This window comes from Dipodomys spectabilis, unplaced genomic scaffold, assembly GCF_019054845.1.
Source record: "Dipodomys spectabilis isolate Male_0828 unplaced genomic scaffold, ASM1905484v1 ptg000228l, whole genome shotgun sequence".
NCBI classification, from domain to species: domain Eukaryota; kingdom Metazoa; phylum Chordata; class Mammalia; order Rodentia; family Heteromyidae; genus Dipodomys; species Dipodomys spectabilis.
In genome coordinates, this window is record NW_024870905.1 from 3,432,138 (window position 1) to 3,450,561 (window position 18,424).

An 18,424-nucleotide genomic window follows, 5' to 3' on the forward strand; every position below is an offset into this window, starting at 1 on the left:
GGATAGTGCATTACCACTTGAGCCACAAAACCACTTCAGGCTTTTTTTTTCTAGGGATGTAGTACTGAGGATTCAAACCCAGGGTTTCATACATGCAAAGCACTCTACCCCTAAGACACATTTCCAGCACTCCACTTCAGGTTTCTTTCTTTCTCTTCTTGTAGTTGGAGGAGTTGATGTCTGGGACTGGGTGCTCAAGTCTAGCACTCTACCACTTGAGCTACAGCGCCCCTTCAGGCTTTCTGGTGGTTCACTGGAGATAAGCATCTCAAGGAATCTCCTGCCCAGGCTGGCTTTGGACTGTGATCCTCAGCTCTCAGGATCCTGAGTAGCTAGGATGACAGGCATGAATCACCAGTACCCAGCTTCCACTTCAAGTTTCTAAGTGGTGAATAGGAGATAATATTCTCATGGGACCTTTTGTGTCTGGGATAGTTTGGAACCCAGATCATCAGCTTCCTGAGAAGGCAGGAGGACAGACCTCAGCTAAAGACACACTTTGCTCCAAGGGGGTCCTTAGCTACGAGGTAGAGCACTAGCCATGAGCCCAAGAGGAAAGTCAGTGCCTAGGCTCTAAGTTGAATGTTCATGATGGAGAAAACTAAACCAAAACAAATTATTTCTTCCTTTATTTAAGTATCATGGTTAAATACATAATAAAGGATTTATTGAAAATTAGTCAATGTACTATGATTATTGTGTATAATTTTAATATAATCATACACTAAATACTAATGTAATTGTTACTTTTACAACATTCCATTCATATGGATGTCTAACAGAATATGTTTCTTAGGATCTCCTGCCATTTGTAGATAGCAGTACGGGATCCCAACCCTGGACCTACGTTCCTGGTTCAGGCTGTGGCTTCCCTGATAGCCTACCAAACTTCAACAATGCGAGGCCATGTACAGTTTTCGGGTCCTGTCATTTAGACACAGGATGGTCACAATGCAAAGGAAAAAAAAAAAATGTAAAACTGCCTTCCGGAACTTCCCAGTTTTATACTTCTCCTTTATTCCCCATCTTTTTTTTTTTGTCTGTTGTGGGGCCAGAAGTCTGGGTCTGGGAGCTATACCTCAAATCTTCAGCTCAAGGCTATCGTTCTACCATTTGAGTCATAGCACCACTTACAGCTTGTTTCTGCTTATGTGGTGCTGAGGAATCGAACCCAGGGCCTTATGCATGCAAGGCAAGCACTCTACTATTGAGCCACCTTCCCAGCCCTTCACCTTTTTTTTCTTTTTGCCAGTCCCGAGATTTAAACTTGGGTCCTGGGATCTCACGATGGGCTGTGGGTCCAGAGGTTGCACCCCAGCCTAGGATAATCAAAGCTGAGGCAGACTTGATACAAGCTGAGTTCAAGTCCCGGGCCTGGCCATAGAAAAATGAGGCCCTGGGTTGGAATTTGCACCAATTTTCTGGCAGGCCTGGGATTTGAACTCAGGGTCTAGGTAACTTTGTGGCACTGTGGGGGAGAGGAAACTCACCATCATTGAAAACAAGAAATTCAGACCAATTTCCAGGGCCGAATTCAAGCCACGGCACTGGAAAAAATAATATTCATGTATGAGATCTTTTTACATACATGTGTTTACCCCATATTACATTTATTACCCTTATTTATTTATTCTTTATTTTATTATTATTACATATATAATATTTATTTCATTTATTACATCGTATCACATGAATATATATGCACGTGGATTTTACATCATCCTTAGACTCAGGACTTTTACAGAGAAGGAAAAATATATGTCAAATGTGGCTTCTTACTCCACCTATAAACTTTTGGCCATTCTGGGATATGAACTCACAGCCCACAATGCCCAATTCATGAAAGTGTCAGTTGTAGACAAAGCCTTTGGCAAATTGAGCTGCCAGCCAGTTTTGAGGATGTGTGATCAAGCCATAGTAGTGGCCTTGATATAGATTTAAATATAGGTATAGATAGATAGATAGATAGATAGATGTGTAGTTTTCTCTCTCTATATATATATGAGAGAGAGACAATATGAGGATATTGAATAATATATATTGTGAATTATTAGTTATTAAATTAAGCCTCCATTTAATGAAGTATCATGGTTGAATACTTATTAAAGCATTAATGTAAAAGTATTCAGTATTCTTTAATTAGGAGAATCATACCATGATGCTAGAATTAAAGACATAATCCAATACTTTTTGTGTGGCATTCTTTAAGAGAATCATGAAAAACTGTGGATTTAATTGTTACTTTTATAACATTCCATTAAGCACTCCCATGAATAGGAATTATTTTCTCAAGATCTCCCTCTATTTGTAGGTGTCAGTCCTGGCATTTGAACTCCAGGCCTGGGTAATTTACTTTGAAATGCAAACCATTAGTATGACACTGTGAAGATTTCAGATTGTCATGATAAAACAAAGAACAACAAGAATAAAAGAAAGCCAGGTCTCAGAGGCTCATACTTGTAATTGTAGCTCCTCAGGAGGCTGAGAGTTAGAGAATGGCAGCTTGAATTCAGTCGGGACAGGAAAGATCAGGACACTCTCATTTCTAAGGGATCACAGGAATATAAAAACCCATGAGTGGGGCTGAAACACAAGGGCAGAGCACCACCCTTGAACAAAAGGAGCTCTGGGAGAGTGCCTAGGCTCATAGTACAAGCCCTGGACCTGCCAAAAAAGAAAAAGCAAGTAAATCCATGTCTCCCCATGTATGTATGCATGTATTTGTATTGGTGAAGATCCAGAGTCGCTATGTTGAAAGGCACCCAGCTAGGAAATTTGCTTTGAATAGAATGATTTCATAGCACAGAGAGTGTTTTCAAGACATGCCTGTTCTGGGGCTCCCCTCACTGTTCCCAGTGTTGCCTGAGGGTTTCTGTGCACTCCAGGCTATTGGAGGAAGTCTGCCTCATGGTCTGGACAGACAGACAAAAAGGACTCATTCCTATACAGCTGTGTAACAAACAACATCATCTGAGCCAATTAGTGAGGATGAGTGTAGGCAGAATTTGAAGGCCAGGAGAAAAAGGCCTCTTTGTACTCTAAGCTATCTCTCTCCCCAGGAAGCTTTCATTTGTGCCAACTCCTGTGGCAGGCCAAGTTCCCTGCACTTATCCTGTCTTTATTAGATTATGTTCCAGTATTGAAATAACCTGCTACAATTAATTCATGGGTCCTTCTGGCAGTCAATAAGGGAGCTGAACCTAATGAAAAGATTCCTAATTGGCAATGGTGCCTCCCTAGGTTTCCAGAAGCTTGCTAATATAAGCATTTGTGCAAAATCCCAATGCTTCCTGTCATCTAGGGTTGGTGAAGTGCATCAAATTGTGAAACCTTTGACCTATCCTAGTTGAGCCCTGGATGGCTAGGTTTCGGGGTTGAACACAGGGCTAGGGTGCTGACCATGAGCTCAGAAGAGAAGCTCAGTGCTTTACCACCATTTGGTGTCACAGCTTCACTTCTGGTATCTGTGTGTGTGTGTGTGTGTGTGTGTGTGTGTGTGTGTGTGTGTGTGCACGCATGCATACACTTGTCCTGGAACTTGACCTCAGGACCTGAGCATGGTTCCTGAGTTTCTCCTGTACAAAGATAGAACTCTACCACTTGAGCCACAGGGCCACTTCAGGCTTTTTTCTAGTGATGTGGTAGTGAGGATTCAAATTCAGGGATTCATACATGCAAAGCAGTCTAACCCCTCCTCTTTAGGTTTCTTTCTTTCTTTTCTTTTCTTGTAAGTTGGAAGAGTTGAAGTCTAGGCCTGGGTGCTATCTATCCTAGAGCTCTTCAGCTAAAACCAAGCACTCTACCACTTAAGCTACAGCACCCCTTCAGGTTTTTGGTGGGTCACTGGTGAGAATTGTCCATCTCAAGGAATTTCCTGACCAGGCTGGCTTTGGACCATGATCCTCAGCTCTCAGGCTCCTGAGTAGCTAGGATGACAGGCGTTAGTCACTGGTGCCTAGCTTCCATTTCAAGTTTCTAAGTGGTGAATAGGAGATAATAGTCTCATGGGAACTTTTGTGTCTGGGATAGTTTGGAAACCAGATCCTTACATCTCAGTTTCTTGAGTAGGCAGGGTGACAGACCTCAGCTACAGACGTCTAGATCATAACTCCGTTGCAAGGAGCCACGGGGAATGCACTGAAAATTTGGGGGTACTGTTCTAAGATCTCTTGCTCAAGGCTAGATCTCTACTACTGTGAACCAAACTCAGAGTTTCACAGATCAGCTCACGAGTATCTTGGATGACAGTGGTGAGTGAACCAGAAGCTTCTGGTTCCGTGGAGCTGGGTTGCAGTGGTTTATTTCTGGCTAAGTCAGGTAGTATGGCAGCTGCAAGCACCAAACTCCATGCTTGTTCTGTGATGAGGTATTTGCAGTACTATACTTATATTGTTGCAGTCAGAACATTCTATTTTTTTTTTTGTGCCAATCCTGGGTTTTGAGAAAGGGTCTAGACACAGTCCCGAAGCTTTTATGCTCAAAGCGAGTGCTCCACTGCTTAAGCAACAGCACGACTTCTAGATTTTTCTGTGCACAAGGTAGTGAGGAATCGAACCCAGGGCTTTGTACGTAGTAGGTGAGCAATCTACAAATGAGCCCCATGACTGACAAGTGTATGAACACATAAAATATGTAAATTGAATATGTAAATATGAATATGTAAATATGAATACATAAACATGTAGATTGGTAGATAGATAAATAGATGCATATGTATAAAACAAGAGAAAGATATCTGTATACTAGGAAATTGCATATAAATTTTAAATTATTCCTTCCTGAATTGAATAACTAATAAAGTATTAATTGAAAATTAGTCAATGTAGTATAATTGTTGTGTATAATTTTATATAATCAAAAATTTAATTGTTACTTTTTTCTTTTATTTTAAATTGTGAAAATACTGTACAGAGGGTTTACAATTACATGGGCAAGATAATGGGTACATTTCTTATCAAGCATCATAGCCTCTTCTTTTTGTTTCCCCCTCTATCCTTTCCCATTCTCTCCCCTCCTCCCATCCCCCCACACAATCATCCCCCAATGTCCCCCACCCCCACCACAGTTGTAAAGATCGTATTTTGACATAACGACTTATACATCTCATTGTTGCAATGGGTCCACCTGTATCCCTATTTAAATGATTTGATTTTTCCCTTCCCCTCCACAAAATGCACCGACAACAAATACAGTGAAAGCAGGGGTTATACCATGGGGGAGCAACAAAGAAATAATCTTATAAATGTGTTAGAAACAATTGCATGAAAGAAAAAAAAAACATTTGAATACATATCTTAGGGTTCATTTCCCTAACATCAACTTATCTGACCTTTTCTGCTTGACTCAGACATATGCTAGTTATTGCAAATAAGGGAAACGACGGAACCTATGCTTCTTTGGGCATGGATTATTTCACTTAATAAAATTTTTCCAAGTCTTTCCATTTCCTAACAAATGGGGCAATATCATTCTTTCTGATAGAGGTATAGAATTCCATTGTGTATATATACCACATTTTCTTGATCCATTCATCTACTAAGGGGAATCTGGGCTGGTTCCATATTTTAGCTATGGTAAATAATGCTGCAATAAACTTAGTCATGCAGGTAGCTTTCGTGTGCTCTTTTTTGTGAAAATTTGGGTAAATGCCCAAATGTGGGATGGCTGGGTAATAGGGAGGCTCTATGTGGAGTCTTTTGAGGAAACTCCATACTGTTTTCCAAAGTGGTTAAACAAGTTTACACTCCCAACAACAATGCAGTAAGGTTCCCTTCTGTACACATACCCTCCAGCACCTGTTGTTATTATAGTTCGTGATTATAGCCTTTCTAACTGGGGTGAGGTGGTATATCAATGTTGTTTCGATTTGCATTTCTTTAATGGCTAGGGAGGTTGAGCATTTCTTCATGTGTCTAGATTTATTTTAGGAGGATTTAATTTTTTGAGTTCCAGGTATATTTTAGATATGAGACCCTTTTCCATTGTATGGCTACTGAAGATTTTCTCCCAATCCGTGGACTTTTGATTGATCTTACTAACTATGTCCTTTGCCATGCAGAAGCTCTGCAATTCCATGCAATCCCATTTGTCCAACCTTTCTTTGATTTGTTGCGTTTCTGGGTCTCTATTAAGAAAATTTTGGTCTGTCCCAAGGAGAACTAGGGTTTCTCCTATTACACCCTGTAATGTTTTCAGAGTGTCTGCTTTGACTCCGAGGTCTTTCATCTTTTTGGAGTTGATTCTGGTTCAGTGTGATATATAAGGATCTATCTCTAGTTTTCTACAAATGATTAACCAATTTTGCGAGCACTATTTACTGAAGAGGCTGTCTTTTTTCCATTCTATTTTTTTAGCTCCCTCATCGAAGATTAGGTGGCAATAAATCTGTAAGTTCATTTCTGGGTTATCAATTCTATTCCCTTGGTCCTGAGGTCTGTTCATGTGCCAGTACCAAGATGTTTTGATTACTATGGCTTTGTAGTAGAGTTTGAAATTTGGTATTGATATTCCTCCAGCACTGTTCTTTCTATTGAGGATCGTTTTTGTTATTTGGGGTCATTTATTGTTCCATATAAATTTTTGGAATGCGTCTTCTATTTCCTTGAAGAATGAGGTTGGAATATTGATGGGTATCACATTGAATTTGTAGATACCCTTTGGAAGTATTGCCATTTTTCATGATGTTGATCTTTCCAATCCAGGAACATCAGAGTTTTCGCCACTTTCTAAATTCTGTTTTGATTTCCTTTTTCAGTTTTGTGAAGTTTTCATCATAGAGGTCCTTCACTTCTTTGGTTAAGTTAATTCTTAGGTATTTTATTTTTTTGTGGGGCTATAACGAATGGAGTTGCTTTCCTAATTTCAGCCACACTTTTCGCATTGTTGGCATACAGAAAAGCCAATGATTTTTGAGGGTTAATTTTATACCCTGCTACTTTGCCAAAGTTTTGAATCAGCCTGAAAAATCTGGGAGTGGAGTCTGTGGGATTCTTTAAATACAAGATCATATCATCTAAAAAGAGGGAGAATTTTACTTCTTTCCCTATTTGGATCCCCTTTATGTTTACATCTTGTCTAATTCCTGTAGCTAGGTATTCTAATACTAGATTCAAAAGAAGAGGAGAGAGTGGACCTCCTTGTCTCGTTCCTGAGTTAAGAGGAAATGGCTTTAGTTTTTCACCATTAAGTATAATGCTTGCTGTTGGTTTGTAATATATAGCCTTTATTGTATTGAGGAATGTTCCATGGATTCCTAATTTTTCTAGAACCTTCATTATAAAGGGGTGTTAGATCTTGGCAAATGCTTTTTCTGCATTTATTGAGATAATCATGTGGTTCTTATCCTTGCTCCTTTTTATGTGACGAATTATATTAATTGATTTGCATATATTGAACCAGCTGTGCATCCCTGAAATGAATCCTGTTTGATCGTGGTGTATGATTTTTTGGATGAATTGTTGAATGTCGATTGACCAAAATTTTGTAGAAATATGACATTTATTACCCTTACTTATTTAGCATTATTACACATATAACATTTCTTTTATTACATCATCTCACATAGGATATATGTAAATATAGATTATACATCATTCTGAGACCATGGACTTTAACAGAAAAGGAAAACAATGTGCTAATATTGGCTTCTTACTGCATGAACAAATTTTTGGCCATCCTGCGATTTCAACTCACAGCCTAGAATGCCCAATCCATAAATGGGATCACAGTCTTATCAGACCAGCCTCTGGCAAACTGAGCTGCCAGGAAGTTCTGAGTACCTGTGATCAATCCACAGGAGTGCCTGGTACTTAGATAGATAGATAAATAGATAGATAGATAGATTGATAGATAGATATAGATAGAGATGTGCATACATTGATATATATACATATACAAAGAGAGGGACTGTGAGGAAATTAAATTATATATATATTATTACCAATTATTAGTTATTAAATTATGCCTCCATTTAATGAAATATCACTGTTGAATACTTATAAAAATATTAATTAAAATTATTCAATATCCTTAATCATACCATGGTGTTAGAATGGAACACATAAATCCAATATTTTTTGTGTGGCATTCTAAAATAGAATCATGAATCAATGGCACATTTATTACTTTTATAACATTACATTAGCATTCACATGAACAGGAATGAGTTTGTCAGGATCTCCCTCTATTTGTGGGTGGCAGTCCTAGTATTCGAGCTCCAGGCCTGGCTAGTTTACTTTGAATGCAAACCATTGGAATGACACATTGAAAATTTCAGACTGTTATGATTGAAAAAAAGAACAAGAAGAAGAAAGTAAGGTGCCAGTGGCTCCTTCCTATAACCCTAGCTCCTCAGGATGCTGAGATGTAGAAAATGCCAATTTAAATTCAGCTGGGGTGGGAAAGTCTAGGAGACTCTTCTTTCTAAGAGATCACCGGAAAAATAAACATGAATGGGGCTGTGACTCAAGGGCAGAGCGCTACCCTTGAGAAAAGGAAGTCAAGAACAGGGACTAGGATCATAGTACAACAGTGTACCTGCCCTCCCCTAAAAAGGTTACAATAACTCCATGCATGGATCTCTGTATGGATGACGGGCATTCAGCAGGTTGCCCATGCCCAGCCGTCCCAACCTGGGCAAACTGGGACAAGCCCTCATAGAGTTCTAAGTGTGAGCTGGCAGCTTGAACAAAGCACCATCTGCCATTTAATAACTGAAGCCCTGAAGGCTTTGCCTGGGCTAGTGTGTGCAATGGGTGCATAATGTTCTGACTGAGGCATCCCATTGGGACACTTTGCAGCCAGCCACTGCCTCCAGAGAATCCACAGTTCCTAGGCTGTAGGAGTTGTCCAAGGTTCTCTCTCCATAGTCTCTATCCCTCTGTAGGATGTGAGCCTAGAACTCTGGGGCCTGGTGGCTATCACTCATCTATCATTCCTCATTGCCAAGTCAAAGGCTAGTCCCAAATCTTGGCATAGACATGAAATAATCAGTGATTTCTATGCCAAAAAGGGTAAGTCAATAAATCCCACCCTCATAACTCCTGTTAGAAGTGAACCTTGGGCTGCGAATGTGGCTTAGTAGTAGAGCGCTTATATAGCACGCACGAAGCTCTGAGTTCCATTCCTCAGTACCACAGAAACAGAAAAAGCCAAAAGTGGCACTGTGGCTTAAGTGAGAGAGTGCTAGCCTTGAGCAAAAGAAGCTCAGGAACACACCCAGACCCTGAGTTCAAGCCCCAAGACTGGCAAAAAGAAAAAAAAGTGAGTCTGGTGAGACATATTCTTCTGGGACACAGAGGAGGGCGGGGGTTACAGGTAAGAGGTAAGGTAGAAGGCAGGTGCTGCTGGCTCACCCCTGTAATCTTAGCTACTCAGGAGGCTGATATCTGAAGGTCCCAATTACAAACATAAAAATCTATATGAGACATTTTTCTCCAATTAAACAGCCAAAAAACGAGAAGTAGAGCAGTGGTTCTAGTAGAAGAGTGCTAGCCTTGAGCACAAAAGCTCAGGGATAGGACAATGTCCAGGCCATAATTTCAAACATCAGGACTGGCATGCACACACGCGCATGCTCGCACCTGTGCGCGTGCTTGCACACACACACACACACACACACACACACACACACACACACACACACTCAACCAAGATAGAGCATTTGCCAGTCACCCTGCACAAAGTTCTGTCTATAGCAACTCAATATTAAAAAAAAAAAGAGGTAGAAGGGAAGGAAAGACTTGCTCCAGGAGGTGATATAACCAATGCCAAAATTCCACAAGAGTTCTAAGGACAGAGAGCCTCAGGCAGAAGGTCCATCATGGATGGACAACGGTCCTTCGATGTCGATTGGAGCAAATGGTGTAGGTGGAATGAAGGTTCTGTGGCTTCAGACATTTTGGCACAACATTCAAGGCTGGGTCAAGGCTTGTTGAGACACAGGTAGGGCAAGTGGTGGGGTACCAGAATGGGGCCCGGGGGAAGATTAGCTTGGTTTTTCACCATGGACCCCAGCCATTTCCTGTGGCTGGAAGCTTATTTTTCACACCTCCTGACCCTCAGGCCTCCTTTGCATGGAGGATTCAAGGTAAACACAGGGAAGAATGCTTGCTTAAGAAAAGCTTCTAACACAATGCCAGAAGTGGCTCAACCCCTGTAAATCCTAGCTATTCAGAAGACTGAGATCAGAGATCATGGGTCAAGCCAGCTCAGGTGAGAAAAGTTAGTGAGACTCTTCTTGCAGATGAACTACCAAAAGCCAGAAATGGAGCTGTGGCTCAAGTGGTAGAGTGTCAGCTTTGAGGGAAAAATTTAAGAGACCAGAGGCCAGACCCTGAGTTCAAGCCCAGCATTGGCACCTAAAAAATAAAATAAAACTTTCAGGAGCTCCTGAAAGGTCAGATCAGCCAGGTGCTAGTGACTCACACCTCTCCTACCTCCTCAGGAAGCTGAGATATGGGGATCTCAGTTCAAAACCAACCCCAGGCAGGAATTCTGGGAGACTATGATCTAAAAGCAAAGTCCTGAATAACGGAATTTGCCCTGTAACTCAAATGGTAAGCTGAAGAGCTGGGGGACAGCACCCAGGACTAGCATTCCAGCCCCGTGACCAACATCTGGCCTTCTTGGACCTCACTCTGTGACTCTAGGCAGAGTACTTTCCAGTGGGCCCCTGAGGATCTCCTAATGTCTTGGTGTCTTACAAGTCTTGAGTGCAGCCTCTTCTGAGGCCTTTTCCTGTAGAGCAGGCCACAGTATCAGAGAAGGATCGAGCCCTGGGGTACGGAGATCATCGGTCAGGTCATCAGAAAGGCATCTGTCATGGGTGCAGTGTGCATCAGACCATGCAATTGACATCTCAGATCATAGTTCTGGGCCAGGAGGGGCAAGGGCTGCAAAATAGCACAGCAGATAACACCCACTAACATGAGTATCATAACTGTGAATCATCAGGCACACCTTGAGCGTATGTTGAGTTGGGCTCATGATAGACTTGTAGGCTCAAGAATCTAAAGCCAGCTGGCTGTTGCTTGTAGCAGTGGCTATCTCTGGAATCCCAGGGCTCAGAGCCCTGCTTTCCTCACCAGTGCTTGGGGGTATATGAAGGTCTGCAATCGTGGGCCGACTACAAAGGAGCATCCATAGTGTCCTTCCCTTGGTCCTGTGGCCCCATGCATGGATGGAGGGGCAGGTTCCATGACACTAACTGCCATGGCCCAGAATCCTCAGCCCAAGAAGGATAGGGAGAAACTACTTGATTTGCCTTGAGAGTTTACTATGTCTATGCCTCAGGACTGCCCACAATTCTAGCTCAGCTCATCATTACTACCTTCCTCTGTGTGTGTGTATGTGTGGGTGTGCACACATCTTGATACTAGGGCTTAAACTCAGGGCCTGAGCTCTGTCCCATAGTTTTTTTTTTGTTCAAGGCTAGCACTCTACCACTTGAGCCACAGCTTTTCTTCCAGCTTTCAGGTGGTTATTTGCAAAATGGAGTCTCACAGACTTTTCTAGCTGGGCTGCCTCTGAATGGCAATCCTCATATCTCAGCCTCCTGAGGAGCTAGGAATATGAGAATATGAGCTATTAATATCTGGCCACGCTTTCCTTCTTGGCTAATACAAACTACCTTTCTCCAAGCCGTGCACCCATCTACCGCTACCCCTCCTACCCCAGGCTTCAGATGAAACATACCCACCCTTGATCTAGGCCAGGGCAAGTAGACAGCTGTTAGAACAGAAGAGAGGATGAAAATACATCCTTGCAGCTGGGTGCCAGTGGCTCATGCCTATAATCCTAGCTATCCAAGGCTGACACCTGAGGATCAATTAAGATTTAAAGCTAGCCTGGGCAGACTCTTATCTCCAATAAATCATCAAAAAGGTGGGAAGCATAGCTGCTGTAGTTCAAGTGGTACAGCACCATCCTTGTGCAAACAAGCTAAAGGATACCCACCTACGCTCTGAGTTCAAGCCCCACTAAACACACACACACACACACACACTTGCGCGTGCACGCGCGTGCACATACACACACACACGGACATCCTTAGTAGGTGCCAAGTGGTCAAACAAGCAATCCTAGCTACTCAAGAAGCTACACTCTTAGGATGGCAACTTGAAGCCAGCTTAGGCAGGGAAGTATGTGAGACTCTTCTCTCTACTGAACTACTAAAAAAGATGAAAGGTGAGCTGTGATTCAAGTGGTAGAGTGTTAGCTTTGAGCAAAGGAAGCTCAGGGGCAGTGCCTAGAACCTGAGTTCCAGTTCTAAGATTTATTTTAAAGACACCCTTTGCCTCCACCCCACCCCCAATCAGGCCATAAATCCAGACTTCAGTCACCCTAGATCTCACTTTCATAGCACTGCCAGAAGTGGCTGGTGTGTGGCCAGCACTGGGTTAAAAAGTGAGCATACACAAGGGGAGCATAGCCAGGTCAAGGCTAATGCCCCAGAAAATTAAGGCATTGTCCATAACACTCTCTCATTCCCCAGTTCCATGGCCCTGGAATCTAAAGTCTGTGCCTCTGTATTCTGGGCATCTGGAAATGCTCCTACTTTCTCCCACTCCACTGCCAGCCTGCTGGGAGGGATGCACAGCCAAAAAATCCAGCTGAAGAAAGGACAGGACATCCCATGACTAAGCCCCACCCCAAGACCCACGGATACCCTAATTCCAGCTGGCCTTGCTGACCCGGAATCTCCAGGAGGTGGCCAAAGATTTGGACAGGCCAGACTTGGGCCCCAATGAATATCTGGAATGCGGGTCTCTGGCAATTAAGGATTCATTGTAGACCCTGATAGGGGTCTAAAGGCAAGGTCGGCATGGAGGTGGGGCCCCATCAGAGGTCAGAAAGAGACAGACAGGCACCCAGAGAGGGGACAGAGAAAGATGAGGGGAAAATCCACACACACACACACACACACACACCATGACACATACTGAACTAGACAGAACAGAGGCCGAGGAGCAAGATGGATGGGACACAATTAGAGGAGAACAGACAAAAAACATTCGTTGATAGATGGATAGGTATTCAGAAAGGGAGACAAAGACAAAGACAGCCAGAGAAGTGAGAGAAAAAGTGCTGGCCGACCAATCAGAAACAATCAGGTGAAGAGACAAACAGAGCAAGAGATGGCAGGGGTGCATGTCATGAAAGACTCAGAGAGCCCCAGAAAATTCAAGGAGAGAGGGAAGCAAGATGCCTTTTCTTGGTGACAGTGGGCCCAGTGGGCTCTGGGAAGACAGCCAGCCAGAACCCCCAGAAACCATTTGAAGGCCACTACCTCCTTTCTATGTCTCCCTAGGGTGGGGCTATGCTTCCGCCAGGTACACTGCCAGTCAGTGCCAACCTTGTTCCTGTAAGACCAAGCTCAGCTAGGAAGCTTAAGGAACCTGCAGCTAACACCTAAGGCTCATCTACCTGAACAGTCAAAAAGACATGACAGTCAGCCAGAGTGACTACCATGATCAGCAGTCACACAGATGGGCAGACATGTTGCCTGAGAAGCTGTATTGGGGATGTGGCTCACAGGGCAGAAATTCAAAAGCAAGCACCTTTAGGCCCCTGACAGAAAAGTCCCTCCTGCCCTAGTGGCTGGGCCTTTTTCCCTTTGGTCCCCCCAGAAGCCTTGTCTGGTACTCTAGAGCCCCACCCTGCCCTCTTGTGTCTCCTACATCAGGGCTTTCATTCCAAAGGCCTACCTCTTCAGTATTCTTGCATTCACCAGACTGCTGGTGTGTAGTGCATGGTCAATGCCCTTTGAGCCAACCCTAAGCTCCTCTCAAGTGTTCTAAGAGGGCCTGTTCTCTATCTGTGCCTGGTGTCTAGACTAGAACATTCTCCCATGCACTCTACTAGGCTGCACATCCCATTTCAGTTTCCTGTTCCTGAACCACATCTTTTCAGTGGGCCACCAGCTTCTCCCTTATAACGTATGTATGTGGCCTGGCACCGATGATTCGTGCCTGTAATACCCAGCTAGTGAGCAGGCTGAGATCTGAGCATCGTGGTTCAAATCCAGCCAGGGACTGAAGTTCACAAGTATCTCTTCTTCAATGAAGAACCAAATATATATATATATATATATATATATATATATATATATATATACATATATATATATATATATATATGCCAAAGGTGGAGGGAGGTATCAATCAAGTGTTAGAAGTGTTAGAATGCCAGCCTTGAGCAAAAGAGCTCGGGCACAGCAACCAGACCCTCAGTTCAAGTAGTGCACATGAACTCATGAGGACATATGTGTTCATATCCAGACTTCCTGGCTGTGTTTACTCAGTTTAAAATCCTCTCTTGGCTCAGAAACCATGAACCACCTCCTGGTCTCATGATGCCTCAGGTTTCTCCAGTTAAAGCTACTTGATATGGGGTTGGTACATGCACGGGAGCAGTCGGCAAGCACGGCGTCGCCATGTGGAAGATTTTGAGAGGCCAGTGAAGAACTATCCATGGCGGTCTGTGCAGAATGAGGTGCTGAGACACACACACCCTGCCCAGAAATTAGAGATATACCATTCCTGATTTCAGTCATTCATGGCCTCTCAGAGATGTGTCAGGCTTGGCTTCATACAATCCCATTCCATCCTAACACTAGGGACTCTTAGAGGAGAGAAGACCTCCAACATCTCTGGTGTGTAAACTCTCCCTTCCTTTCAAACGAGAACTGGTGCCTGGATCTCTCTATCATTTGCCTTTCCAGTTGGAGTGTTCCACCAGGCTGGTCTTTCTCTTCCAGAAGGAACTAAGCCCCTATCCTAGACTGTCTGCTAATGGGTTTCTTCCAGAAGTGATTCAGTTGGCTTCTAGCATGGAAGGAAACAGGTGTGGTTGGTTGAAGGAAGGACTCAAGAAGCAACACTCTTTGTGTTAGCCCTTCTCAGTCCTGTTCGGGAGCCCATAGCTGGCCACAGGTCTCAGGTCTCTGGAGGGGAAAGGCACATTCCTCATAGACCCCCAACCCACCTCCTTCCTCCAGTGTAAAGGAATGCACCTACTTGACATGGCCACTGAAAGGGGCCAATGTGGGGGGTGAGGGGTCTGGGTGCCTTCTCTCCTTTGAACTGGGATTGGTGGCAGGTGCAGGTGCAGGCAACCTCCTCAGAATGCCATCTGACTCCCTAATTATGGAACCAAGAGAAGATCAAGGTCCACAATCATCTTGAAGTCTCTCCCTGTCAATATTTAGGGTCTCAAAGCTTTAGATCTCAGGAGAAACCTGAGTCCCCTACAGAGTTTCTATGGGAGAAAAGCCCTACCCAAGTCGGGTCCTAGCTTACTAATGTTGGGCAACCTCACTTTTCTATCATTCATCGGAGACAAAATGCATGAATGTGTGTATATATACTCATGTGTATTTATAGAGCCTGCATGACCGAAGTCAAAAAAGTCCAGTACAGAAAAAGGGCACGTATAAATAAATACACATATGGCAAATGTATTGATGTGAATATACATAGAGAGAGGAGAGAGGCGCATAGTCCCAGGACCCAGGCCCTGGTGTCATGCACATTAGGGGGGATCCAGCAGCGGAGTGGAGTTCAAGGAAGTGGTAGTATGGAACGACATTTGAACCTGCTCAGGCCTGCTACCCAAACTGTTACTCAGGAACCTGACATGGAGTGGATGGCGGTTTGAATCCAGTCGGGCTTCAAAGTCCCTGTTCCATGAACCTTGCAAGTTTATCTTGTTTTCTAATTTTCTGACAGAACTGCAGGAAGGCTCCAACACTTGGTTTGCCCACCAGTCCCCAGGCCTTTGGCAAGACCAACCCCGGACTCCCCGCATTAGGTCACAACCACCTCTGCTCCCTGCATTAGGTCACGACCCTCTTTGGGGCTTGACCCTTGGGCGAGACCTGCACCACTCCTCCATTAGATGGCCAGTAAGGGCGCCTTGGGTGGGACTAACACAGGAACTCCGCCCCCGTGTTTGCCAGCAGGCATAGGTGCTTTGGATGACACCTGCATCGGGGCCCCGCCCCTTGACTCAGCCGCCAGTACTGGCAACCTTGAGAGATGGCCGGTGGGCTCCACCCATTAATTAGTTGATGGTGGTGGTGCCTTGGGCGACATCAGCACTGGGGCTCTGCCCCTCAGACTGCCCACCAGCAGCGGTCCTTTTGACAACATCCACACCTTGGCTCTGCCCATTCGTTCACACTCCTGCACTGCCCAGTAAGAGAGACCTGAACAAGGGTTCCACCCCTTAGTTCGCCCGCCAGCACCAGCACCAGCGCTTTCAAGGAGGTTCACACCTGGAATCTGCCCCTTTGGCTGCCTAGGGCGGGACCGGCATTAGGGATCTGCCCCTTATGTAGCCCGCTGGCACTGGGGCTCTGTTCCTAATATTGCCTGCCTGCACCCCCTGCCTGGGGCAGGACTTGCACCGGGGCTCTGTCCCTCAATTCACTCACAAGCAGAGGTGTCTTAGGAGGGACTGGCAACTACACCTGGGCTCCACCCCATAGTTCAGCCTCCAGAATCCCCTGCCTTCGAGGAGACAGCACGGGCCTCCACCCCTTGGCTGGCACCTGCTGGCACTTGGGCTCCACCTATCCATTCTTGCCTGCAGGCACCAGCATCATTTGACAAGACCAGCCCCAAGGCTCCACCTCCTAGCTTGCCTGCCAGCAGAGGTGCTTGGGGTGGTATCTGCCATGGGACTCTCTGACAGGAGTGCCTTGGGCAGCATCTGAACTAGGGCCCCATCCCATCGGTTTGCCCACCAGTACCCGCACCTTGGGCAGGAATCACCCTTTAGGTCTCCCGCCATCCCTTAGATTCAGGGCAGAACAGATGCAGGGGCCTGACTGAGCCCACCCACTTCCTCCTGCTCCCACCTGCATCACAGGACAGACTTGTGCCAGGGCCCTGCCCTTTCAGGCTTGCTGACATCTGTTTCCTGAGCCTGGTCCCACCCCATTTTTCCTGCTGCTGCTCGTATCCCTGATCCCAGGTCAGACCCACAAACCAGTGCCTTGTTCCCAGTAGGCCTTTTGCAGCCCCGGTACCCCAGGCAAGACCTCCAGGCTGAGGACCCAGCAACTCTTCCTCCTCCCCGTGTTAGCCCATGAGAGTGGGAAAGCTCCAGAAGTCATTTCCTGGAAATCAGGAGATGGCCCTGTACCACAGGAAGTCATGTTGGGAACAGGCTGGGAAGCTGGAAGGTAAGACATGGGTGATCCAAGGTGCTATTGTCCTGCATGGCCTCTGAATCCCGTGGGCTTTCCTACCCAGACCCAGTGAGAACTGGTGCAGAGCCCTTTACAGAGGAATGAGGAGCTGAGCCAGATTTTGTACCCTTGGGGAGCGGGGCCCTCAGTAGAGATTTGTGGGTTGGGAGTAGAAGGGGGAATGGAGGCCTGCACCTGGGAACTTTGCCCCAGGAAAGGCTGCTTTGGAAGGAGCAGGCCCGGAAGGGAAGAGGTTGGAGCAAGCTCCAGGACTGGGAACTGAATCTTGATGGCCCATGGAGCATTTGCCATTCTGAGGCCCGGGCTGCCCAGGAGGGTTGGCATAAGTGGAAGGGGCATGAAACTTAGGACAGGGGCAGGCCAGGAATGGAGGAGGTGGGGCCGATAGGGGAAATGGAGGATCAAGGAGGGAGCAGATGGGGAGGGAGTCTTGGTGTTGTGGCTGCTGGTCCCCTATCCCCCTATGGTTAGGAGAAGCAGGAGAGGGATTGGAGGGGCAGGAGAGGCAAGAGCAGTCAGTGAGAAAGGGCTGGCCAAGCGGGGAAGAGGAAGGCAGGAGTTCTGGGCTTTCTCAATGAGAACCAACCCGGGCTGCCAGGGAGGGGCAGCAAATGGAGAGCAGGCCAACCCAGCAGTGTGGAAGGGGGAACTCGGGGCTGCTGCCATCTGCCTGGGGGGGGGGGGCTAGGCCTCCAGCAGGCTTTGCTACAGCACATCCGACCATACCAGTGGGGCCACGGGGCACCAGCATCATCAGTGTGTGAGGCCTACCTCCTCCCAGCATAACATCCTGGTAAGGGGGAATGTAGGAGATAGGAAACGCTGCCCTCAACCTGTGGGTCCCTTCTGGCTCCTGAGGCCTCTCTAATTCAGACCCACTGTTGCTGACATGACCCAGCTCTGTGTGTGGCTGTGGCTGTGTGTGAGGTCATTTCCCAGGGAAATGGGCGAGCCTGCGGGATGGAACTCAAGACACATCTGGGAGCAGTGGAGGGGGGAGCCTCCCACGGGGCAGCCCAGCTTCTGGATTTCCCACACAGATCAGACTTGGTTGCATAGGGCTGGGCAGCCAAGAGGGAGCCAAGAAGGAGCTGGGGATGAGTGTGGGGGGGAATCAGCTGGTGACCTCCCCAGGTGGGGTGAGGAAAGGCATCTCCAAAGGAAAGGGTTTGGGAGAGGCCGCATGCACCTGCAGAGACCACAGCAGAA